The following is a 26,412-nucleotide window of genomic DNA, read 5'->3' as shown; positions in this document are numbered from 1 at the left end:
ATTTTCAACAACTGTCATGACACTGCAAGCAGGGAAATGTAGTGCTTAAAGCAACATGAATTCGTGTTTGTTTCCTTTGTTTTTCATTAAGACTGCAGGGGAGGAATTTATGAAAAAAAATGAACCTAACCCTAATTATCAGTGCTTCCACATGTTCCTGAATATCCCCAGTGAGGATGTGTGAATCAACAAGACCTAATTTAGGACTTTCACAATCTCCAGCTGCAAAATTTCAGGAAATCTCTGCTACTTTCTATTGTCTCCCAGTTATCACAATTCTCTCTTATTCTATTAGTGTTTTTTTTTAACGGGACCTTAAGAAATACCTCTTCCTTCCTGGTCCACCAAAAGTTATCTAGCTTTGGGAGGTTTTACTTATTAGAGGTCTCATTATGAGCTATAGTGATAGACATTTACAATATACTATAATGTGTAAAGTATGGGTGCTATCTAATTTTACCCTTTTCTGGTCTTTTAAATGTTGTTGAATATTATTGTTTAATGTTTCACATTAACTATGCTAAGAAGAGATTTTTCCCTCTTGGTATTTTCATATACCCTTAATGTCTTGATTTCTCTTTTAGCTTTAGTTCTCCTGCCCCCAGCAAAATCTGAGAGACAGAATTGTGTCACTCAGAATGTCACAATTGACCCCACCTTCCATTTTCAAAAACCACACTGGCAGAACCATTCAGTTAAGGCAGATTCCAGATTTCATTATTTCTTCCAAAGTCTAATGGTTTTTCCTTGTATTGCTCATATTAGATTCAAGTACATAGTATTTATTGCCCTCTCTAATGGCTTCTGAATTGTTTACTATTAAAACAGTGTTTATCTATTTAACCAGAAGTTGTGTTTTTGTATTATTTAGGATTTAAATTAAGATGACCTAGATGCCAGAACAGTTTAATTATTGATTCTTGCCCTGTGCTCTAAACTGAAGTAATAGTTGGAAGAAACTTTGCTAGAACTTATGTGAGCAAATTTCTGACATCCAAATGTGAAATTATAGTCTGCATTATAGTAATACCAACCACTTAAATAGTGGGCGCATCTACACAAGAAGCTACATCACCGCAGCAATGAGCTATGTTGATGTAGCTCATTGTTATGGTGATGTAGTATCAGCGGGCGTGAAGAGTCCCAGTGCTGCTACTCTGCAGTGGGTTTGGAAATGACCCATGCAGCTCTGAGACTGCACAGCACCAGCAGTTACTGTGTAGTCGTTTAATACTTGCTTTACTAAATGACTGTGCAGTAACCACTGGTACTGCTTAGTCCCAGTGCTGCACAAGTCGTTTCTGACCCTACTGTATAGTAGTAGTACTGGGATGGTATATACCTGCCAACACTAAAGCAAATACTAAAGTAAACAATACCAGTTCCAACTGCTGCGGGTATTTAATTATTCTATGTCATATTCTAGGTGAGGGTTTGTAGTATTGAAATTTAAATGAAAATAGTCACTTTCCTGCAGTCCAGCATTCGGTGCCTCATTGTCCTTGGCATGTCCTACTGGCTCTCTTCCTGCTTATTATGCTTGTGCCCAGTGTTTTACTACTTAAATTAGTTTATGAATCTAGTTCCATGCTGGCCTCAAGTTGTGTTGAAATATAGAAACTACTTTGAGTAGTGTTATCATCATTTCTTAGAAAAAGAAACCTAGATAGAAGGGTAAAATGATTTGCCAGTTCCAAAGTTTGTGAGGAAGGAGAGATTAGACTTTAGGAGATTACATACTCTAACTAATAGGGTCACTCTTCTTCTTTGAAGATTGATTCTGTGAGCTTCTGTTATATGAAATGAATAGCAGAGCATTTAAACTTAAAAGACTATTTGGTGTCTTGCCACAGCCTGCCTAGTTACATCTTTCTTTAATCTTCCTGAACACCATTCAGTTTAGACAATGAACATCTGATTCACTTAATCCATTTGAACTTCATCTGACTCCCCAGAATATTTTTTGCCATATTTATGATCTGTTCTCATCGTATTACAAACACAGTCTTTTCTTTAACTGGGTGTATCTCCACGTGGTAACTTAAGGCACATTATCCATTTTTAAGGCTCATTAAGGGCACAGATCTATACATGTGCACCCATAATGCACTATTAAAATGGCAATTTTAGTCTTAATTGTGCCTAAATGTAATACACGCATAAAGCAAGTATCAAATTTAGCCATGATTAGTTAAGGTGCCTTAACCCATGTATAGATGCTGTAAGGTGCCTTAAAGCTGTGTGACTGAGAGGGCTGGAGCTGAGTCCACAGAGCCCTGCGCTTCTGCCAGGCACCACCAAGAAGAAGATGCAGTGGGTGAGTGGCGGTTCTGGTAGTAGTGGTCCCTGTTTGTGTGCGGTAAGTTGTTAGAGGGGGTAGGAGGTGTGAGGACACCTGTCAAAGCACAAGGGAAAGCTCTGCATGGCTCAGCCCCAGCTGGCTGGGTGCAACATAGGTGGGGTCTCTGCTTTGGATCAGGTGGGCCAAGGAGAGAGACAAGCCTGCCTGCATTGCACCCAGGCTGCTGTAGCAGAGCCACCTCTCCCACCCACAGTGCTGGCACATAGGCCAGAAGCTTGCCTGGGATGGAGATGGGTGGAACAGAGAAAGCCATACCAGGGACTGGGGACAGTCCCAGACCACTTGCTGTCCCTGGTGGGAGCCTCAGCATGGGCTTCTAAGTGTGCCTGAATCCCAGGCAGGTAGCAAGGCATCCTGCCCCTGCAGGGCTGCATTGCCCAGCCAGCAAACCTGCTCCAAGGGAGAGGCACAGGGGAGCCATTAACAAAGGCCCTATCCACACTGCACTTCCCCCTTCCCCCACAGGGAGTCCTCGTGGGGCTTTCCCTTGTGCTTTGGCAGGAGCCCTTGTGCCTCCTTCCCTCTCTGCTGACTTATCACATACTGACAGGGACCGCTGCTGCCAGAGCCACTGCTCACCTACCATATCTTCTTCTTGGTGGCACCTGGTAGCAGTGCAGTGCCTCCTGGGCTTGGCTCCAGCCCACTGTCATCCAACATTGGGGGGGGCAGGAACACAGGGAGGGGGTTAATGCTGGGGCCAGGCCAACTGCACCCAGGGAGACAGGAGGCTCCCACCCCTTTGGCCGGCACTGGGCTGCAGTGCCTGGCTACGCTGCTGCAGGCTTTTGGGGGCTGTCTAGGGGGCTGACCAGAGCAGGATGTCCAGTGAGCTGCATTAAGGCACCCTAAGGCATCCATATGTAGATGCGTGCCTAAATCACCTTAATGCACATTAGGCTAACGTACATTAATTTTAAGCATGTATAAGTTTGCATGCCCACTGAGTTATGGAATGCAAAATTTTACCTGCACTACATATAGGCATTATCAAGCATTGTATTTGTTCAGCTCTGATAATATAACCCTTTGAAAATAAAAATTCTTTCCCCCAAAAACATAAACAAGGTACATTTAAAAAGCAAACTTTTAAAAATATAAAAACTATTTATTTAATATTTTAACTGTTTTCATATGTCATCAGCTATATTTCCTTGTTGCCTTGCATGTCTTTTGATTGTAGACCAATTCAGCATTCCCAAAGTGAAAGTTTAACAGGAAAAAGGCACCAAAATTCAGCCATTGATAAGTACAGGTTGCTCTTTTTCCCTAGTCTTGAAATATTGTTCTGCACTGTAGGGTATCTAAAGTCCTCTGAACATTTTCCTTTCCCTTTGTCTTACAGATTTTTAATCATTCAAAGTAACTCTAGGCATCCATTTTAGAGGGGCTGTCTTTTTACCGATAGAACCTGAAGCAATTTGGTGTGATATTATAATACATGGATCTGATAATGGCAGGCAATATGGTTCATCTGATAGATTTTATTTTTCTTTTCAATTTTGCAGAATTTGGATAAATGCTTAATTTCTTATTTTAGTCTGTATGATCATTTGGTTGTCTGTTTGTTTTTTTCTCTCTGCAATGCATAAAATAATAGATCTCTTTCATGTTGCTATGACAATAACTTTTTACTAAACTATCTAAAAATAATTTAAGTAGAGTACAGATTATTTCAGCAATGAATTTAGATGGATTGCTTGCCCTTTCCAGGCTAGGTCTGAGTCTTAAATGAAAGTTTATTTTGTTTTAAATTATTCTACCTAAATTCTACCTAAGTTATATTACATGAGTTGACGCTATTTTAAAAGCATGTTATGTTTCATTATTCACCACCATTCTTTGCCTGCTCCATGATCATATGTGAATGGTGGTTCTCAGTAACAAATATATGATAGATTCCTTTGAGGACTAGAGTTGGTATTCCTTACCATGATGCTACAGTTGACCACCAACAAGCTTCCAGTCAAAGGAGAGCTAAACTACTGAATGGATGTTAAACTGTTCAATATCAACCATCTCTGAGCCAAAACCAAAACTACGCTGACCATCAAGCTTCAGTACACTGATGATGCTGTAGTATGTGCTCACTCAGAAGCAGATCTTCAGGTAATCACTGATGACTTTACCAAGGCATATAAGGAAATGGGACTGATGGTTAACGTTCAGAAGACTAAGGTCCTCTATCAACAAACTTGTAAAAAGCAATCCCCAGTACTGGTAATTCAGATTCATGGTTAGACTCTAGAGCAGCGGTTCTGAACCTTTTTCAGTCGACGTCCCCCTTGGTCTCAGAGTGAGACTTCATGTACCCCTAGGAGCAACGCTTCTGGTGTGAGGTTGAGGCATGGAGCAGGAGTAGGATATCTATTGTCAACACTTTTTTAAGGCCCTTTGATCTGTGTTAGACAATTTATGAAATATATCTCACGTACCCCCTGATTTGGCTTCACATACCCCCTGGGGGTACACGTACCCCCGGTTCAGAACCACAGCTCTAGAGAATGTTGAAGGCTGATATCAACGAAGAAATCCAACATCACCTCAAGTGTGCAAGTGCAGCCTTCATATGCCTAAGGAAATGGCTTTTCAAAGGTCACAACATCAGATTTGAAACCAAGCTCATGGTTTATCAAGCAGTCATGATTCTTACCTTACTGTGTGGAGCTGAGATATACACAATGTATAGGAGACACCTCCAGTCACTGGAGAAGTGCCATCGATGCTGCCTGTGAAAGATTCTTCAAATCCAGTGGAAAGACAGATGCACCAACATTAGCATCCTCTCACAAGGAAACACCATAAACATCAAAGTAATGATCATCTGACCTTAATGTTGCTGGGCCAGCTTCATCATCCAAATGTCCAAATCAGGACTCCCAAAGCAAGTTTAATTTTCCCAGCTCAGTAAAGGCATATGGTCAAGAGGAGGGTAAAGAAAGCACTTCAAGGGCATCCTCAAGACCAGCTTGAAAAAATGCAACATCAATATCAGATCATGGAAGACTATTGCCCTGGACCACCCCAAATAAAAGAAGCCTGCTGCAAGGTTCTCAGTACTTTAACACCTCACAACAACAACAGGAGATGAAAAAGAGGGAGTGGCAGAAACAGCTTGTTGCAGACCAAATCAAGAATCCAGAGTCACCTACCCCACACAAAAACACATGCCCAAATTGCAGTAGAACCTTTCAATCCCAGATTGACCTTGTCAGTCATCTTCAGATCCACTGATAAGGCAATCATAGAAGATAATCATCCTTGAATATGAGGGATTGGTGATGATGGTGATGATGTTTCATTAGGTAAGAGAATCCAAAAAAACAGACCTGAGACCCTGAAGCACCTTTCTTCTTGCTCCAAGATGCCTACCTTGAATGAAAGGAGCCAAATTAACACTGCCAGATTAATCTCTTTTATGGTTCAACTTCTGAAAGAAAGTCTCAGACAGGAAATTACATTTTAAAATAAATAAAGGGTAAACAAAATGACTTGGTTAAAATAGACTATAACTTGAGGTGTCCAAACTCCCTGAAATACAGGCTTTCTTTTTCTTGCCTACAGTAAGATCTTAAATGCTTTCATTCTAGAGAACCATAGTTAAGTAGATCAAAACCAGAAAGGTGCTAAAGAAAAGTCCACTCTAACTGCACATTGGCATGAAGATCCATTAAAGTTTCATTATGGACATGCATAGTAATGCTCCCATGATCCACTGCGATTACATAATTCTTAATGTCACACCCTAGTTAGATCAGGTGGTAGATCTTACTGTATGTAGTCTACCTAGGATGCTGCATTGATGGGAAAGACAGAGGTATGAGGTATCTTTGCTATAACACCCCCTCACCAGCACCACACCTATAGACACCATGAAACATTTTCCCATCTCAGCAAAATAAGAATATTTCCACAGAAAAAATGTATTTTGTTGGTCAGGAATTTTCCAGCTTTACTTTGAACATCTTCACAAAATCCTTTTATAGATCGCTCAGTGCATAACAGTGGATGCTTCTACATGTGCCTCTATAGCACCATTGTTACTTTTGGAAGTACTAAATGATGGTGCAGTAACAGCCCATACTGCACCATGCCAGCAATACGTGGTTATTTTTAGTCTCCATGTCGCTGTAGCAATGTGCTATACTGAGGGAGCAAGTCACTATGTTGACGTGTCACAGTTTGTGCCTGTCAACGCTACAGTGACGTACTGTGTTGCTATGGAGATGTAGTGCCATGTGTAGTCACTACCAGTATGACATTAACAAGGATGGGGAAGTCTACTACTATAATGACACTGCATACAGAGTTGTACCAGAATGTCTTCTTTTCAGTCTACTTTACACATGTTTCTTGTGCTTGCAGATACAAATTCAAAAAAGTGAGCTGACTTTTGAGTAGGTTTTTCAGGTACTCCCATTCCAAAGGAAAATATTGTCGAACAAAAGTCTTTCATACAGGCACCCCAAAGTGATTATATTTTCTTCCTATTGGATACTCAGTGAATCCTACTGTGATGACCAGCCATTTTTCACTTTTCATCTAATGATGAAGAGCAGTACAGCAATACCTTTTTCGCTGCTGTATTGATTTGCTGTTTCAGTGTGAAATTCTGAACACAAGTAAAAAGCAGCCTCCAAAGACTGTATCAGACACTGACATACAAAGAATAATTATCTTTTAAATTACATTTAAAAAGTAATTACAGCAGAGATAATATTAAGGTAGTATTTACAGAGAGGGAAAAATAAACCCAGTGACTAATTTGCATTCTCTGACCTGCAGGCAGTGACTTTTCAAGTATTTGTTCAAGTTCATCATTAGCTACTCCCTCCTTCTTCTTAATATGTTATCATAGTTTGGAATATTTACTGCAGAAGTAAACAAAAGAGCAATACAGCAACATGTGTGTACAAAAGTGTAAGGCAATAGTTAGCATAAAATATGCAAAGAAATAAAGCAGCCAAAAGATTATCCATTTTGTCTATGTTTAAAAACTTCTCGTATGGGTAATTATATATATTATTTTCATCCTTAAAGATTGCCTTGTAATATTTAAAAGTGATGAAACCAGTACCGTTCCATAAAATTTTCCCCCCAAATTGAGAACTGTAATAGAAAATCTTGTACCTTGTATAGCTGTCTAAAAAAATCTATAAATCTATGAAATTTAAAATAACTATTAAGTCTATGGAATGATTCATAATACTTATTGCATTTTGTGATACCTTTTCTGTAAGGGAATTATCAATAACTACCTACTGGTGTGTATGAAGCCAGATCCTCCACTTGTTTTGTGCTAGTATTCTAGCATGAATGAGCCATAAAGCCAGATAATAGGGCTGTGCAAAACAGCACCATTCTGCCTTAATTTCCATTTCAATGTTTCAGTGGAACAGTGTTTCATTTTGAATTTCATTTCATTTTGAAAGCAGTGTTCCATTTCGTTTCGTCAAAAGTGCTTCGCTGTTTCAACGTTTCGCCCATAGGCTAAAATGGGGAATCATGAAAATGCCTAAAACTTTGTCATTTCTTGCCTGATTCAGATGAAACTTGCAGGGATGGTAGCCCCTTCTGAGGGCATGAAGCCTGCCAGGTTTCAATGATATAGGTGCACAGGTTTCTGGGAAACTGCACCTCAAGATGTTAACAAGCAAAACTCCTGTCACTTTCTGGCAGCAGCAGCCTCCTGTCATTTGGTGGGCAGATTGGGGGCCCATTCACACACTGGGAGGGCTTCAGGGCTGTGCTGGACTCCCCCTGGCAGTGCAGAGCACCAATCTACCTGTTGGATGACATAAGGCTGCTGCTGCCAGCTGGGACTGGCACTGGGTGCAGGCTGCACCCAGGGCTGTTTTTCAGGTGGCAGCACTAGCCTCCTGTCATCCATCAGGCAGATCAGGGGCCTGCACCCCTGGGAGAGTCTGGCACAGCCCCCACAGCTGTCCTGGGGGTGCAGGTGGGCCCCTGATCTGCCTTCCAGATCACAGAAGGCTGCTGAAGATCCTGTCCACACCCCCAGAAGGGCTATGGGGGCTGTGCCAGACTCTTTCCATGAGTGTGGGCCCCCAATCTGCCTGCCAGATGACAGGAGGCTGGTTCTGCCACCTGGGGCCAGCAGCAGCACCAATCTTCCCAGCACTCAGCACAGGGTGCGCCCAGCACCGGTCCCAGCTGGTGGCAGCAGCCTCCTGTCATCCAGCAGGCAGATCAGGGGCCTGCATCCCTGGGAGGAGTCCAGCACAGCCCAGCAGCCCTCCTGGGGGGTGTGGGCAGGCCCCAAATCTGCCTACTGGATGACAGGAGGATGCTGCTGCTGGCTGGGACCGGCACTGGGCACAACCCATGTTGAGCACCAAGAAGATTGCTGCTGCTGCTGGACCCAGCTGGAAATGACAACATGCTGTGATCCAGCATCCAGATCTAGGGCCCTCACCCCTGGGAGGGCTGAGGGCTGTGCCAGAATCCTCCTGGGGGCACAGCCCCCAGATCTCTGCTGAATGATAGGAGGCTGCTGCTGCCAGCTGGGACTGGCACTGAAGCTAAGTAAGCCCAGCTTCGAAACTCAAAACATTTTGAAACTTTTAAAATGTTTTGAGTGCCCTTGTTGCATTCTGAAGTTGTTTCGAAGGCTTTGTTTCATTCAATTTCACTGTTTCGAGCACCTAATGCATCAAAACAGCTTCAAAATGAAACACTGGGCAAAATTTTGCACAGCTATCAGATAATTTTCTGCCTGAGGACTTGGGGATATCCATAAGAATCTTAGACCAGGCCCTTTTCTGTCCTAAAGGTGTAGCTGCAGTACTGCTAGACTAGACTGATTTCAGTTGTGAGAAACAGTTCTCTGCCCCACAGACAAATGGTGTATGATAGTGTCACAACCAAATTAAGTAGTGCCCATGTCACAAACAAGTAAAACCATTCAGAACAGTTTTTTTCTGCACTAGGTTAACTAAGGGTTAACAATAATGATAGTAACCGCTTTTTTGCTGCGCATGTCAAAAAGAAATTTATAACTGCGACACTAACATGAAATAGAACTTAGCCTTCTGTGCTGTACATAAATCATTATAACTGGTCAGAGAAAACAGGGAGTAACCCTGCACCCTAGTGAAGACCGCTAGATAATTGGCGATTCTAATTAAATTTATGACATGGCGAAAAGCAATTGGCTATTACACAAATAAAACCCGTCTTCACTTCCGTGAAGAACGGGAGACCTCCGCGCACACACCTGAAAAACCTCTGAATGTATGTGTGAGAATAACTGACAAATTGATCGCTTGTCAGTCTCCCCCGTCTCGACCTTATCAGACGTAAATCAACGACCTGCCGGCCCGACTTTTCTCTGTTTATCTGCCCGACCAAAGAACTCTTATGCAGACCGACCTATGACATATGAACCTTAAGCTGTAACTAACCAAGTATCTCTGACCTCTGCTATTCACCACCTTGACAGCGTGAGTAAATAATCTTGCTTTGCAACCGATAAGAGTCCGCCTAATTAATTCCACTCCAAGCATCACAAGTACCCGCCTAACGGCCTTCTAAGGCCCCGGACCCTTATCTGCCCGGGTGGGAGTCAGGGAGAGCTGCTGGCCGGCTGCCCTGGGTCCCGACATAGAGTAATCCAACAAATGGTGTATGATAGAGTAACCCAATAGGTCTGGGTATTTTTTTTGTAAAGTTTCAGTATTTGTGTTAGTTATCAAATTTTGCACAGAGAGAAGCAGCCAGCATACAAATTGTCTTAGCATGAGCCCTGATTAGATGTTGCCCTGCATCTGAACCAGAAGTGTTATTCAAAATGACTCTTATTAGTTGCCTGGGATATCTTTGCAAGCAATGGAGAGAAGTTGGAGATACTTAAAAGCCACCCAGGCTTGAGCACCTATGCATCCTAAACAGGGCATGGAAACAGTTAGATGCTTCTAACAGGCAATTCAGAAAGCCAAGATATAGCAAATAGAACCACTAAACTGCTCTATTTGTGGCTTTGCTGCTGAAATAACTTTATGCAAATTTATTTAATATTTCTCTGTTTCAATGGCTCCATCTGAATAATGGGGATAATGTTCCTCACCTATGTTTCAAAGGACTTTGAAATATGCTGGCATAAATGAAAAATATTAATATATCAGAGTTTAGGTTTTATTACTATACATAATTTCATCCTGTATATGTTGTTATATCTACATAGGTAGATATTTACGGGACAACTCTTCACCGAGAGTGATTCTTTTTCAACATTTTGAAGAAATGTTATTACAGAAGTGATTGTGAATAATTTTATATTGAGAACCAAGTTAACAGTACCCATATTTCAGAGACAATGTTATAATAAAAAGCCAGAAAACTGCTGAATATATTTTGAAATAAGTAACATCTTGCAATGATATTGTAGATTAGTCTCTACTCTTCAATAACACAAGTTCACTTTTTTCAGCTGGGTGAACTACAACAAGCCTTTATTCCAATAGCTGATGGATTATCTGTAGGTGGAAAAAACAAAATAATAAATACTTTTCTAAGAGGCTGATGCACTACATTTTTCAGGTATTTTCATTTTTATGGAGAAGTTCAAATAGCTGTGAGAAGTGCTGTTACTTATGAATGAAAATGTCCAGTTTCATTATTCCTTTGTTGTTATGCATTTCGGGCCAAATTCCGTCCCACTTTTTAAAGCATTTAAGTATGATTCTCATCCAATCCAACAATGCATTAATAAACTTTTGTAATACATTATCATTTTACCCTTAAGTCTGAGTCAGAAAAAAGAAGTGAGGAGAAGATGGAGGACCCACTTTTTATAGTGAAAGGAAGGGTAAGACCAGGTTATTTTTCTGATATTGTCTTTTGTTCGTTTATTCTTATATCATTGTTTGTATCTCAACATATGGTTACAGCTTTCTATGCTTGGTCTATTTTTTATAATAAAGCTTTTTTGTCATCTTCTTACAAGCCACTTGTCAGTGATATTCGTCATTCCAGAGAACCTGACCGCACAGGCTTGCTCATTCTCTGGAAAGGGGGATCCATCTTTTCTGAGTGCATAACTGGACAAAGGTGTGATCCATCTAGTTGGCAAAATTGCCTCTGCTAAGAATTAGCAATGCTTGACTGAAACAAGTAGGTCTGAGGCATCCCAGACCTCAGAATTGGTCTCTGGTGCACCTCAGTTTGTTCTCAGTGGTCAAGTCCTAGACAAGGGCTTGGGGCAGAAGAGCACATCAAAGGTATGAAAGCACCCCAGGAATGTGTCTCAAAGATGCACCCAGGCTACGTCCAGGGACAGGGCATGTCATTGTATCTACTTCTTTTATTTGATTGTTTCAAGTGGTACTATTCTACCGCATATGAGTATCCTCTGAAGCTATAGTCAATTTGCATGTTCCCTGTAAATATTCTCAAATATCAAGCTTATCCCTAGTATATTATTAGATCTGAACAATTTTATGGAGTATTTCATGAAGTGATAGTAATACCTATAAACCAACTTAATTTTTTAAAGTACAGATAATCTTCTATAGTCTTGTATTTTTTATTGTAATGTCACATGCTGAAACATTAACATGTGTTGTAACAGAAGATGATACAATATTTAGAACTACAGATGTAATTATGCTGGAGCAAAATGATTACAAGTGTATAAAGGTTTACTATTTCATTAGGTAATGAGGAGAAAAAATGTATCGAAGACAAAACAAAGATATAAAGAAACACAGCAACACATGAGCCTTTTAATCACCAAGGTCTGAATAAAAATGTAATTTATATGTTTAATTCCTGTGGGGCTTTGTGTATTTAAATAATAAAGGAGTTCCAATTTGTACATATTATAGCCCCAGTCTTGCTCAAGGATCTAGGTGTGAAATAACACATCTTCAACTCTGGTGGGACAATGAATGCATAATATGGCAGTATATTGGTTCCAATAATTAAATGAGGGTTATAAAGTTTTATTTTAAACACCATGTCTGCTGTCTACATCAAGAGAAAAACTTTAAAACTCTAGTTTGATAATTTACATTGTCACCAGAATTTTTTTATAGAAATAAAGTTTCAACATACATATGGGAGTAGGTTTTCTTTTGTTTCTTTCTCCCCCTGTGGCAGAGCATCTTTGTGGTGCTCATCATGTGGCAGGGGCTGCAGTAGGTTAGGGCAGAGCCCAGTGGGGAAGGCAGCCAAGTGAATCCCCCCTGATCTCATTCCAAGGGGGGAGGTGTGTGGTGGAGCACCTTTGGTGGTGCTTGCCACTTGAGGGCTCTCACAGGCTTCAAGGGGAGCCTGCTTTGGAGTAGCAGTAGGGGAAAACCTTCCCCAGGTGCCATTTTAAGGGGGAAGATGTTTGGCAGGGCACTGTTGGTGCCGGCCACTTTAAGAACTAAGCCAAGCAGCCAGCAGGTGCCTGATTGCAGCAGCCATTTTAGATTCAGGGATGCCTATATAAGCAGGGTATTTTGCTGCTGGCAGGCCAGGCAGTAACATCACCTGGCTGCAAGGCTGTGTGTAACATCCTGGAAGTAAGGGAGGAGCTGTAGGGGATGGCTGTGAGGCTCCTGGTCCTGGGCATGACCTAAAATTGCACCCTGCCAGGAGTGGGTGACCTGGTGGGGCTCTCAATGGCACCAGGAAGTGCCAGGCCAGTGATTAGCCTGGTGAAAGGCGAGAAGGGGTGCCTTAACCCTAGCCCTCACATTCAGGTGGGTTTGCATAATACTGGAGGTAGTTGGGGCCAGGCATGGCTTAGGCCATCTGAGCCCTGTGGGGTGCAAGACCCCAAGGAGAGAAAGTTGGGGCCAGGCACAGCTATGGCCATCTGATCCCTGTGGGGTGCAAGACCTTGAGGAGAGAGAGTTGGGGCCAGGCGTGGCTACGGTCACCTGAGCCCACTGGGGAGGGAAGCCCTGAGGCCCCAAGTGAGGGGGGCAAAGATGAATGGCCCCAATGAGGGGGTAGTTTGGAGCCCAAGTGAGTGGGGTGGAAATGAGGACCCCTGTGAGGGGGCGGAGATCTGGAGCCTCAAGTGAGGGGGCGGTGTGGAGCCCCGAGTGAGGGGAGTAGGCCAAGGTATGTCTCTAGATACCTGAGGCTGAAGTTTGGGCCAGAGGCCAAGTAAAGTGAGCTCAGCCCAAGGGAAAGGGGAGAGTCCTGACCCTGGTAAGTCCTCCATTGCTGGGAGGCTGTGTGTAGGTCAAAGGCAAGATCTATAGTGAGCACATACTGACCTGCTACTCCAGGGGAGGAATGAGAGTCCCCATGAGACCCTGGAACACCAGTCGTGGTATGAGTCACCCCAGCTCCCACAACCAGGTGGGTCAACCCCTTATAGGGGCAGAAGGTGGACCCAAGAGAGTGAAGGAGCTAGTGGCAGAGGCCTGATGTAGAATACCCTTAACTGGTCAATGCTGGGGCCAGGACCAGAACAGTCAAAAGGGCTAGGGGCCCACCATGAGGGATGCCCAGCGCTGAGAGCCTGGGATCCTGACTGGCCTTGGTGGTGAGGCCAGGGCCTGTGTGGCCAAAGGTCCTGGTGGGGAGCACACCTGAGAGGGGAAATGGTTTCAGGGAGCCAGACAACCCAAATTAAGGTGGGGTAGGCAGCCAGAATGGAGGGAACTTAGAGGGGTCCTGATAGGAGTATTCTGAGGCCCCGTGTGGGGCTGGTGAGATCAATAGCTAGATGCCCTCTGCGAGGCATCAGCTGTGGTGTAGGGAGGTACGGAGCTGCAGATAGCGCCCCCTGGCATCGGGGCAAGAATAGGCAGCCTCCTGCCTTAATGAACATCTTAATTAATTAGGAACAAGGCATGGCAGGTGAGTCAGGTGGGTGGCATGCTCAAAGGCAAGTGGGGAACCTAGCACTGTGGCTAGGCAGGGAGCCCCACTTTGCCACACCCCCTTCTTCTATATAAAATGCATTAAAGGATTTTTAAAAGTCAGTATTCACCGCTTTCCTTTGGGATGTTAAAGTGGAAAAGCGACTCACTGAAATTGAAAAGGTTATTTGGGGTACCAAGTAATCTTCATTTTATAAAGTCCACAGCAAATAATGTTAGCTAGGATTTATACTGGCAATTTAAATACCTGGTAGAAACAGATTGATTTGTCAGTGGTTTTACTATTCTTTTTAATCTGTACCATGTTGTTTTAAACTTTTCTCCAAAAGTCAGTTTCTGGCTCTTGAAAATCCTATTTTTTGTAATATATGTATTATTTCAGCTGAAGAAAATTCCATAGAAACTAAAATTAAGAAAAATATTAAACTCCCTTATTATTTAACTGCTCCAGAGCCAGTGAATGCAAAAAGATGCTTGCAAAATTTCTCCTTCTTTGTATTTTCAAATCAAGTCAGTCCTGAGGCCACACCGACAGCTTTTGATGTATCAATACTTTTCCTCCATTCTTCCCTGTCTTTTGCAATCCTTGTACAGTCAGTCAGTTTTAATCCCATCCAGTATTTGATGTTGGTGGTCCAGCTTGTCCTAGGTCTTCCTCCTTGTCTTTGTCCATCCACAGCACCCTGTAGGATGATATTGGTAAGGGTGCCAGGCCTTCTTGTTACATGTCCAAACCACTGCATCTTTCTTCTTATGATTTTAAATAAGGATTCATATTTACTGACTTCTTGTCTGATTAGGTATTTCACAGATTCATTTATTCTGTGTGCAGGGTAGGGTATGCATAGAAGTCTTCTGAAGTACTGCATTTCAAAGGTCTCAATTCACTTTTCCAGTACCCTAGTGAATGTTCAGATCTCGCAGCCATAGAGAGTTGTTGAAATGACAATAGTACACAGTAGGTAGAATTTTGTTTTCATTGTGATGTTGCTGCTGATCCAGATTATTTTCTTTGTATTGCATATGCTTTGTATTGTATATTATTTAATAAATGCTATGTGTCAAATAATGCAGGAAATAATGATCTTGAAAACTCTTGGTTCTGGGGTAGTCTACAAGGACAATGAAAGCTTGGCCTCATCAACAGCAGTCAGGACCCTTGCCTTAAATTCTGCAAAAGTTTTTCAAAGCAGAGATATTTTCACAAAACACTTAGAGTTTGATAGCATTCTCTGATGAAACTCAGAACTGCTCATTGGAAAATTCTCAGTCATCTCTGGCATTAAACCTGATTACTGCTAGTTGCTAAAACATCATTAACTGATGGAAGCCAATGCAGTCACCATGCATTGCTCATGTCTGTATCCAGATTGAAAAGGGTAAAAGAAATCAATGGAATATAAATGAGTCTAGAGTTGCTTCATCACATCTTTTCCACTAAACACAAAAAGAGATTGGGGAAGAGGAAATAGTTGGTGAGGTTTCCAGAAGTAAGTAATTGTTTCTTGAGGTTGAAAAATTCAAAAATATGAAATGACAAGTAACCAAGGTTGATCATCATGTTTTTACATGTAGACAAGGCCAAGAAAAGCTTTTATTTCTACCATCTGAAAACTTTTGTCTTGAAAAAGTATCCTGTTCCATAGCTGGGACAATAGCAGCAGCAGACAGATAGTGACATGATAGCTAATAACTTAGGGTTTATGACAGACACTTGGGATGCAGGAGACCCAACTTCAAGCCTCTTTTCAAAACTAGCAGGCATGTTTCTGCAAATAGTTTGCTGTTCCAACAAATCAAATTTCTGATGTAAAATACAGTTGATCAAAAAGCAACAGACAAGCTTCTCTCCCTTGCCCAGGAACTTTTACTGGTTATGGTATTATATGTGCACTGGCTGATGACAAGAAAGCTTTCTTGCCCCTTAAGTTTAGCTATGGTATAGAATTTTTAAAAAATTCCTGTATCACAAATAATCAGTGCAACCATTCAATTCTGAATACTGTCACAAGTGCACAGTTTCTTAAACATGATCTATATATCAAGTCAGATCTATGGACATCCTATATGGAAAGTGTAACAGGGTCTCTGTCAGGAGCCCTGTTACTTGGAGAAACACCTGGGGGCTGTTAATGACAACACCCAGCCAGGTCGGGGAGAATTCCCCACATTGCTTAAGACTGGCCAATTGGATGTAGCTTCTGGGGATAAAAGTAGAAGGAGAACCTGGAGAGAACGCCTTCAGGCACCAGAAGATGGATGGAGGGGGTGATCGAGACCCCAGAGGAGAAGGACCCCAGCAGTTGGACCTGAGATCCAAAAGGACACTGAGACTGAGATACTAGGGAGACGGGAGGTCAGCAACATGACTAGTTACTTACTGGAGGACTTCAGCCATTGAGGTGAGTCCAGAGAAGAGCCAAGGCTCCACAACGTGGCTAAACAGGGGATCCCTGATTGAAAAGGGTGTCTCGGGGCAAGACACAGGCAGGGGAAACTTGTAGCAACCCCAGAGCTTGGTGGGACTACTTCAGGGCTTTATGTGAGGGAACAGCTGGAACAAAACATGGGGATAGACAGAGAAGTGCAACAAGCATGAACCGCTAATGAGGCAATTAGCAGTAATGAGCAGAGACACGGGCAGGGGAAGCTGATATCAACCCCTGAGCTCTGTGGGACTGATTCAGAGCTTTAAGTGCCAGTACTAATGGACAGGGAGTAGCTAGGGCCGCTCCCGGCACAAGACACCTGTAAAGAATAAAAGGCACGGCAAGTGCGAACCTCTAACGAGGTGATTAGCACCGTGGAGCACCGGCAGGAACTTACCTTGAGGTTTCCAGAGGTGAGGATCCCCTCCAGAGCCCAAAAGTGATTCAAGGAGCAAGTTGAATGGGCTGCCACCTGCAACCCGGGCCACTGTAAAAAAAAAATAAAAAAAAATGCGTGGAGTGACTAAACATATTGGGGGTAGTTATTCTGCGAGTACCAATTAACAACATATCAATCTTTTTCCTTCCCCTAATAAGATCAAAGTCGTGGCAGATGAGAACCAGAGGAAATGGGCGGTATTATGCAATCCCAATAACAGAAAGGGTAAGTTATGATTTATTTTAATGGAGAAAGAGCAGTAGCAATTATAGTTTCCTTGATCAGCCACTGATGGTATGAATGGTTAGCAGCCAATATAAAATTGCGCATGAGACTCCCAAGGCAGAATTTTTCTATAGGGTGATTTCACATGACCATTAAGCAGCTATACCTTTCATTTCAACAGATCAGCTAGGGAAAAACCCATAAAGGGAAATTCTGTATAAACAATGGATGGTAGAAAGCAAGCCAAGAAAAGCCATGGGCACAGCGGCAGTCTCTTTAATTGTGTTTCCTATGAAGCATTAATGGAAACTAAAAATCAACTCCTCAAAATAATCCTAGAATTAGTGTGTCATTGAACAGCCTGTGGTCTCTAAACAACCAGTGGTCATTAAAGAATATATTTTGCTCAAAAACGGCACAAACTATCTATTCATATCAAGAAAAAAAGGCCTTTGTGTTCTGTTTACTTAAAGCTCTTCTGCCATTCTGAGATTTCCAGTAACTCCAATTCTGACTTGATGATTGTTTGATCTTTCCTCCTAGCTGCTTTCTGATAACATTTTTTTTCATCTAGGCTGTTTCTTTATGCACTGACACAAGGAGATTGAAAAGTGTTTTTTGTTCACCTATCACTTCTCCAGGAGAATTCCTGACCAGCTGTCAGCTAGATACATTGTTGTTTTGGCTCTTATGAGAGATGTTCAATTTAATTTCCATTATTCAATTTGGCAAATACCTGTTGCTTTCTAGAGGCAAGAACATTTTTCACTTTTAGCATACCTTAACCAATAGCAATTATTTTAATTGGATGTATCTTCTGACATTCACCCAATGCCTTTGCAAACTGATCACTGCTCAAAAAAACAGTACTATATTTTTCAGTTTAACCAGTAACAGCAGAACTTCCAAAGATTTAAATTGGTTATATATCCAAAATTATGAGACTTGCATGCCTTGCATTTTTACAACGATTTGATTTGTTTTTGTCTTTAAAGGTAAGTTGCGGGGGAGCTCTATAATTTTAGAGGACATATACCGTTAATTTTTAGATGTGGAACAGAGTGGGTGAGGAAGACCAACTACCAACTCTGCATACCAAAGTAACTCCTACTCTGCATACCAGATAAATATGGAAGTTAAATAGAAAATAACACAACTAAGTTTTTATGTTTTGGAGACTTAAACAATATTGACAATTACATTGATCTATAAGTGATTTGTGCTACCAGATAGATGAAACATAATCTTTGAAATTATGTAGGAGACACTTGGATAATAATATTAAGTAAGCAAAAGTGATAGCCATTCTGTGATTTCCCAAGCTGGAAAGAAGAAAAATTATAATGGACTTGCTTGAAGAATGCAAAATTATTGAGGGTATAATAAAGCAATTACTTTCTCTGTTTTATTCTGGGCTATTTTATAAAAATTGGTTACTTAAATTAAGGAGATAAGTCAATTGAAGGAAATATTCTATTATATAATGTGCACACTCAAGCTGGGAGTTTCCAGGTGATAACTGAATTAAAAATTCAGTGGTGGTTTTTTTTGGTGTTTCTGTTTTTTTTTTTTTTTTTTTTTAGAGATTTTTTCAAACGTTTTCAGTAATTCTGTAAAACAGATTAAATAGGAGTCAGTGAACCATATTTTTTAGAGCTTGATGTAAGAAAATGTAATCTAATAGAAATTTACTCCACCTCTGTATACAACACTGAATAACTATCTGGTATATGTCACATTTGCTTTCAGCAATACCTGGTCTCCTGTCAAACATGAGCTATTGGTCAGATTTTGAGTAGCACAGAGAAGAATGACATCTATTAGTTAGAAACAAGAAATTAAGAATTCTAATTTTCATTCTATGGCTTATTTTATGATGTTGTTTAGTTTACTTAAATTTCTCTAAAATAGGCATAAGAAAGAATGGTGTTTTATATATAGTATCTCTGTAATGTTTTGGATTATCTAGAATAGAGGAATCAGTATGAAATGTGTTGCTATTTAAATCGTACATTACTAGGAGGTTTCCTTTTTATTACCATGCATGGTGGGTTTAGCTATAAGACTTCTCTTTAAATTAATAAGAACCACTTGGTTAAATCATAGCTTTCATTGTTAGAACTTCACTGAACTAGGACACAAAAGACAGAATAGAGCCCACCATGAATACCATATGAACTAATGCAAAATGTTATTTACTACACTCATTATTCTACTTCCAAAATGATAGTATAAAGGGATGATCCTGTTAGACTAATGTCCCAAGAATATTTGAACCAACTGTATAAGCAAGATGCAAATTGCACCCACTAATGCTTTCTGAGCATGAGAAACAGTAGATAGTAAATTCCTGACGCAGCAAATTAAAAAATATTGCTTCCCTTTTTTTTCTTATGACCACATCTAAGTGGTCAAATAAATGGTTAATAACCTAGCTTAGCTATATGATTGGTGAAATGCATTTAAAAAGACCTGAGAATCAGTCTTTTCTGAGCTTTTTCCAAACTGCAGCAGGATATGTAACACACTTGCAACGAAAGGTGCTTGAAAGCCAGTAGTTATTGACAGTCCCAAGACCTAAGCAATATAGGACTTCTGAAAGTCAATAGAACAGGTTGACTGGTATAGAGAGATAACAAAGAAGAGAAATGAGTAAAATCAAATATCTTAGGAAAACAAGACTACCATTATGAACACAATTCTGATTTCCCAGGAGTCTCAGTAGGTTTGAAACCAATGTTTCTTTTACAAATTTCTGAGTAAAGCAGAGAAAGTTGCAGGCTCAACACTCAGTAGGGGTCCCTGGTCACCCTGAACAAATGCACTTGAATTTGTTACATCCAACAAACTAACAGTGTCTGCTAGATATAGAGTGGATGCAGGCAAACATATATTTGTGATGGGTAAATTTTGAAGCAGTAGATTGAAATAGGCATCTATGGATTCCTATGCTTATTAAAAAATTATACTCCTATCAAAGTTTAAAGTCTCTTTTTCTTATGTCCAAGAAAGATCAGGGAAAGTATATATCCATTCCTGAATAGGGGAGGCAACTTAGTGACAGGCGATATGGAAAAGGCTGAAGTACTTGATGCCTTTTTTAGCTCAGTCTTCATAGGCAAGGTCAGCCACCAGCCTTTTGTACCTGGAAGCAGTCTGGGGAGGAAGTGAGCAGCCAACAGTGGTGAAATAAAATTTTAGGGACTATTTAAAAAAGCTGGATGTGTACAAAACCACAGGGTTGGATGCAATGCAGCCAAGGGTGCTGAGGGAGTTGGCCAATTGTGGTTGACACCCAACGGTGATTCCAGAGGGTGCTGGCCATTATCTTTGAAAACTTGTGGCAATTGGGAGAGGTCCAAGACAATTGGAAGAGGGCAAATATAATGCCCATCTTTAAGAAAGGAGGATCCAGGTTACTACAGACTCACTTTGATCCCTGGAAAAATCATGGAACAGGTCCTCCAGGAAGCCTTTTCTAAGCACCTGGAGGAGAATGTAATTAGGAACAACTGTTTCTAATCACCATGGATGGATTTACCTAGGGCAAGTTATGCCTGATCAACCTGAATGCCTTCTATGATGAGATGACTGGTTCTGTGGATGATGGGAGAGCAATGAATGTGCTATACCTTGACTTTAACAAAGCTTTTGATACAGCCTCCCACAACATTCTTGCAAGCAAGCTTAGGAAATATGGATTGGAAGAATAGACTCTGAGGTGGATAGAAAATTGGCTGGATTGTTGAGCTCAAAGGGTAGTAAGCAATAGCTCAATGTCTAGCTGGCAGTTGGTATCAAGTGGAGCACCCCAGGGGTCAGTCCTGCAACTGGGTTTGTTCAATCTCTTCATCAGCAATCTGGGAGAAGGCATAGACTGCACCCTCAGCAAGTTTGCGGATGACACCAAACTGCAGGGAGTAGTAGATACACTGGAGGATAGGGCTAGGATTAAGAAAGACCTCAACAAATTGCAGGATTGGACCAGAAGAAATCTCCTGAAGTTCAGTAAGGACAAGTGCAAAGTCCTGCACTTAAGATGAAACAATCCATATACCGGTACAGGCTGGGAGCTGACAGGCTGAGCAGCAACTCTGCAGAAAAGGACCTGGGGGTTACAGTGGACAATAAGCTGAATATGAGCCAACAGTGTGCCCTTGATGCCAAGAAAGCTAACAGCATACTGGCTGCATCTGTTGTGAGCAGATTGGGGGAAGTGATTATTCCCCTTTATTCTGCACTGATGAGGCCACATCTGGAGCACTGTGGGACCCTCCACTACAGAAAGGATGTAGATAAATTGGAGAGAGTCCAGAAAAGGGCAACAAAAATAGAGGGCTGGGGATCATGATTTATGAGGAGAAGCTAAGGGAACTGGACTTATTTAGTCTGGGGAAGAGAAGAGAAGAATGAGGGGGGGATTTAATAGCAACCATCAACTACGGGAAGGGTGGTTACAAAGAAGACAGAGCCAAACTTCTCTCAGCGGTGGCAGACAACAGAACAAGGAGCAATGGTCTCAAGTTGCAGCAAGAAGTTTAAGTTAGATATTAGGACAAACTTTATCACCAAAGGGTAATAAAGCACTGGAACAGGTTACCCAGAGAGTTTGTGAAAACTCCATCCTTAAGAGGTTTTTAAGACCCAACTACACAAAGCCTTGGCTGGGATGATATTGCTCTGGGGATCTTGCTTTGAGAAGGAGGTTTGACTAGATGACCTTCTGAGGTACCCTTCAACCCTAATTTTCTATGATTCTGTGCTAAGCTACATCTTTAGCTGTCCCTGCTATTGTTACCAAATTTGCCCATTACTTTGGGGTGTGCTCATTTATTAGGGATAGTTTCTAGGGTCTTGGTGATTCTGTCAATGTGCTGCTTGTGTTACTATACGGAGCTGTATTTCTCCCGTCTGCAAGCCCTCACCCCCAGTGGAGCTATCTTGCAGGACTCAATCTCAATGGGACTGGGTTTCTCCAGTCACCAAATCAGTCATACACACAAACACACACAAATTAACGTGACACGCCTGACCTGGCCGGGCTGATCAGCATGGACAGGCTGATACCCTCATATGCCAAGAATCAGTTCATAAGAGCAACAATAAAATGCAGTCAGACACAAGCACACAGGTAAACAGAATCTCTCTGAATCCGGCTGGGTGTCCAGCTGACACCCTCATGGGCCAGCATTCAGTTCATAAGGGCACGTCTGAGTCAAACTGGGTCAATCAGCCTGTACAAGCTGATCCCCTTATGTGTTTCAAATTCAGCACGTCCCAATCTTTGGCCTCTTGATGAGCAGACCCCACAATAATTTAGGCTTCCCAGGGATCTTTAACATAGGTAAAAGAAGCTTTGCTGCAGAGCACGGGAGGAAAAAGAAGCAGAGAAGGAAAAATATACCCAATTACTACCAGTTTGCCTATAAAAGTTATTTATTGCTAAGCATATGAAATATATAATGGTACTAGTAGTAATAGATATGCAAAAGAAAAACAAACACAAACAATGACAATACTACCCTGGTTTCACTAAGTATTTGGGGAAACTTAGCTCAAGCTTAACTAATACAGTTCAGGTTCAGAAGTTTATGCCTAGAGGGGAGAGAGAGAACGCTGGGAATCTCACCTAGTCCACGGTACTCAGGCTGCAAAGCTGACAGGCACAGTCCGTAGCACAATCCTTTAAAAGAGAGACGATCTGTTCTTCCAGCGTCCCAAGAATGACAGGGGATGGTGTCAGCGCAGGAGTTTTTTTCTTCTTTCCTTTTCTCCCTCTTTCCTCCTGCTTCTTCTTTTTCTTTCTTTCTCTTTCTTTTTTTCTCTTCAAGCACACACACTTACAGATTTTTATACCCTCAGTTCAGCTGCTTCGAAGCACCCTCAGTAGTGTAAATCATTGTCTTTTCTATTGACAAGGGGTTATCTGGTTTGGACCATCTCAGGAAACTGATTGATAATCAGGAAACACTTAAGATTAGGGAGTAACCCAAATACTTGGGAGCCAGCTTGAGATTCCTATGGATGGCAGATATCCTGATGGGATATCTCATGGTTTCTTCAGGAACAATAGATAGCTTGCAGCATCAGGATTTGGGATTTTTACTTGTTGTGCACAAGCCTCAGCTTAGCATGACTTTTCCAGATTTAAAGCAATTATTGGAGTGCTCATAACCTTTTGTGGAGAGGACTTCCACCAGTCGTCTCGGGGAAAGATACGACAACACCTGGGATTAGGGCTCCAGCAGGCTGGATGCTGTGATGAACCCTTAACCATTGTTCAAATGTTGCCCATACCCCCTCGGACTTGGTCTCTTGCCTCAGCATTCCCTAACCCAGCAACCGAGTTTTAGTCAATCAAGTTTAAATAGGCCTCCCATAGTGGGACCGGGGAATGTACGGCCTGAGATGCCTATTAAACTTAGAGCTGTGTGTGTGTGTCTGGGGGGGAAAAGTCCTTAGCAAATCCAGATTAGAACTGATCTGATAAATGCTGAGCTGGGTGTGTGTGAACATGGGTTAATTAACATTGGAAGCACAGATTCCCCATCATGCAGCACTCTCCTGCTTCTCTGGTCCCAGAATTCACTGCAGTCTCTGCTTCAGGCTTTCTGTTTTCCATCTCTCATGTAAATGAATGGTCATCTGGTTCCATCTCGGATGTAAATGAGACCTAGGGCAGTTGTTCACTCTTATCACCCTTATCTGGAGAGTTTTAGGTGCGTCTCTCACTGCATCTTAATCAGTTTCGTTTAGGTAGAGGAGGGGAGGGAGGGGGGGTGAGTCCTTTGTGAGTCAGACAGACTGCATCCTGTGCCAGAGTTGCCCAAGAATACAGAGCTGAGGCATAACACTATACTGTGCATATATTTGTCTTACTCCACATGCATAATAATAACTATCATTCTGTGCATGCTGACAAGGAGAGCATGAAGCAGATGAACCTAGACAGTCTTTCACTCTTAAACAATAATTACACTATAGCTCGATGAGCTGATGTTGATCTATACAACCAGGGGTGTTCTAAGAAATTGAGGGAAAAGTAAGGAATGAGCAGGTTGATGTGACTAACTTGATACACAACTCAAATGTGGGGTGTGGGTTGGGGAGAGAGTCTTGAAAAGATGCTGTTAATATGTTGTTTGCCACTTTTCCATTTTGCTGCATTTCAGGTTTTGCAAAGAGCATTAATTGCATGAGATGCGAACACTTGCTATTACAGTATATCCAGACTGACTTAAAAGAGGAGAGCCAAAGTTCTCACAAATCAGTTAATCAAATTTTTCAAGGGAAATTTTGCAGACTTCTGATCCTTTGATATAATCTAGCTGAACAAGCATTAAGGAGAGTATTTTCCAAAGCATATACTGTTCAACTTGAATGCTGAATTTTGTGCTCATTGAAATCAGTGACAACGCTCCTACTGGCCTATTTGGGGACAGAGTTAGGTACTTTGGAAAATCCCACTCAAAGCCTTTATGTTCTTATTGATTCAAGATAGATTCCCCATATATTTTGTTGTTGGTCTATCACTAGAAACAATAAAGGATTGTCACACACTGTGAACCAACAGATTTTTAGTGCTGTAGTTTGCATTTCAGTACTACTAAACAGAGGACTCACACATTTATAAGATACTTCTACCTTGTGTACCAGAGTCCAAAGATTAACAGAAGAGTAGTTGACATCTCTCTCTAAATTATGAAATGGTTATTATAAATAATATTCTTTATTTTTTTCCCAAGCTGTTTATTAGCAGTGATTAAAAACCTAAAAATTGCTAATGCTTGGAGTAATATTCCTTACAAATTTGTTAAGTTGTATGTCAGTGTAATTGCTGAGTGTTCTTTGCTGTATTGATTTCACACTTGTTATGCTTTCTAAATTAAATTGTGTTATTAACAAGAATTTCTTCACACTTGAAACTTCAAACTGATGTTTTATTGCTTGGCTAGGCTAAGGCCTGCCACTAAACAGAACAGGCTTTTTGAATGACATACACAGTGTCTTCCTGGTGACAGAATCACTGTCTCCTTGTCGCAGATGCAAAAAGGTTAGCCATTATAAAAGATGCCAACAATTACTACAAGTTCTGCACATATAACTCTCAAGCTGAAGAGAAGAAACATTTTTCAACAGGAAGTGATAAATCTATATGCGCTCTCATTCTGAGGCAGATATAATTCTCCAAAGACTCTTTTAATCTTTGAAAAAAACATGTTCATGTAACCTCAAATCATAAGTGTAACTTCATAGTCATGAAGCCGAGGAACCAAAATTGTTTTTAATTTTCTTAAATATGATTGAACCAGAAGAGTTAGGGTTTGTATTCCTAGGTATGTGCACTTAGGATGATCCTTCACAAAATATGGGGTTATCAGATAACTATGAAATATAGAAACTAGCAGACTATGTTTATTTTGTGAAGAAATATTTTCTTTCCAATCGGGGATCCTGGTTTTCTCTGTCTTAAAAACTGCAAATTCTCCGATAAATATAACAATTGCAAATTCTCTGATTAAAAAAACCAAAATATGTGATTAAAATGAAATACCACTGTATATGTATGTATGAGTGTGTGTGTGCGTATATATATATACATATGTGTGTGTATGTGTGTGTGTGCGTGTGTGTGTGCGTATATATATATACATATGTGTGTGTGTGCGTGTGTGTGCGTATATATATATACATATGTGTGTGTGTGCGTGTGTGTGTGCGTATATATATACATATGTGTGTGTGTGTGCGTGTGTGTGTGCGTATATATATACATATGTGTGTGTGTGTGCGTGTGTGTGTGTGTGTGCGTATATATATATATACATATGTGCGTGTGTGTGCGTATATATATACATAAGTGTGTGTGTGTGCGTGTGTGTATGTGTGTGTGCGTATATATATACTTAAGTGTGCATGTGTGTATGTGTGTGTGTGCGTATATATATACTTAAGTGTGCGTGTGTGTATGTGTGTGTGTGCGTATATATATACTTAAGTGTGCGTGTGTGTATGTGTGTGTGTGCGTATATATATACATATGTGTGTGTGTGCGTATATATATACTTAAGTGTGTGTGTGCGTGTGTGTATATATATACTTAAGTGTGTG

The sequence above is a fragment of the Alligator mississippiensis genome, chromosome 3 (genome assembly GCF_030867095.1).
Source record: "Alligator mississippiensis isolate rAllMis1 chromosome 3, rAllMis1, whole genome shotgun sequence".
Taxonomy (NCBI): domain Eukaryota; kingdom Metazoa; phylum Chordata; order Crocodylia; family Alligatoridae; genus Alligator; species Alligator mississippiensis.
This window is presented reverse-complemented; position numbering follows the sequence as displayed.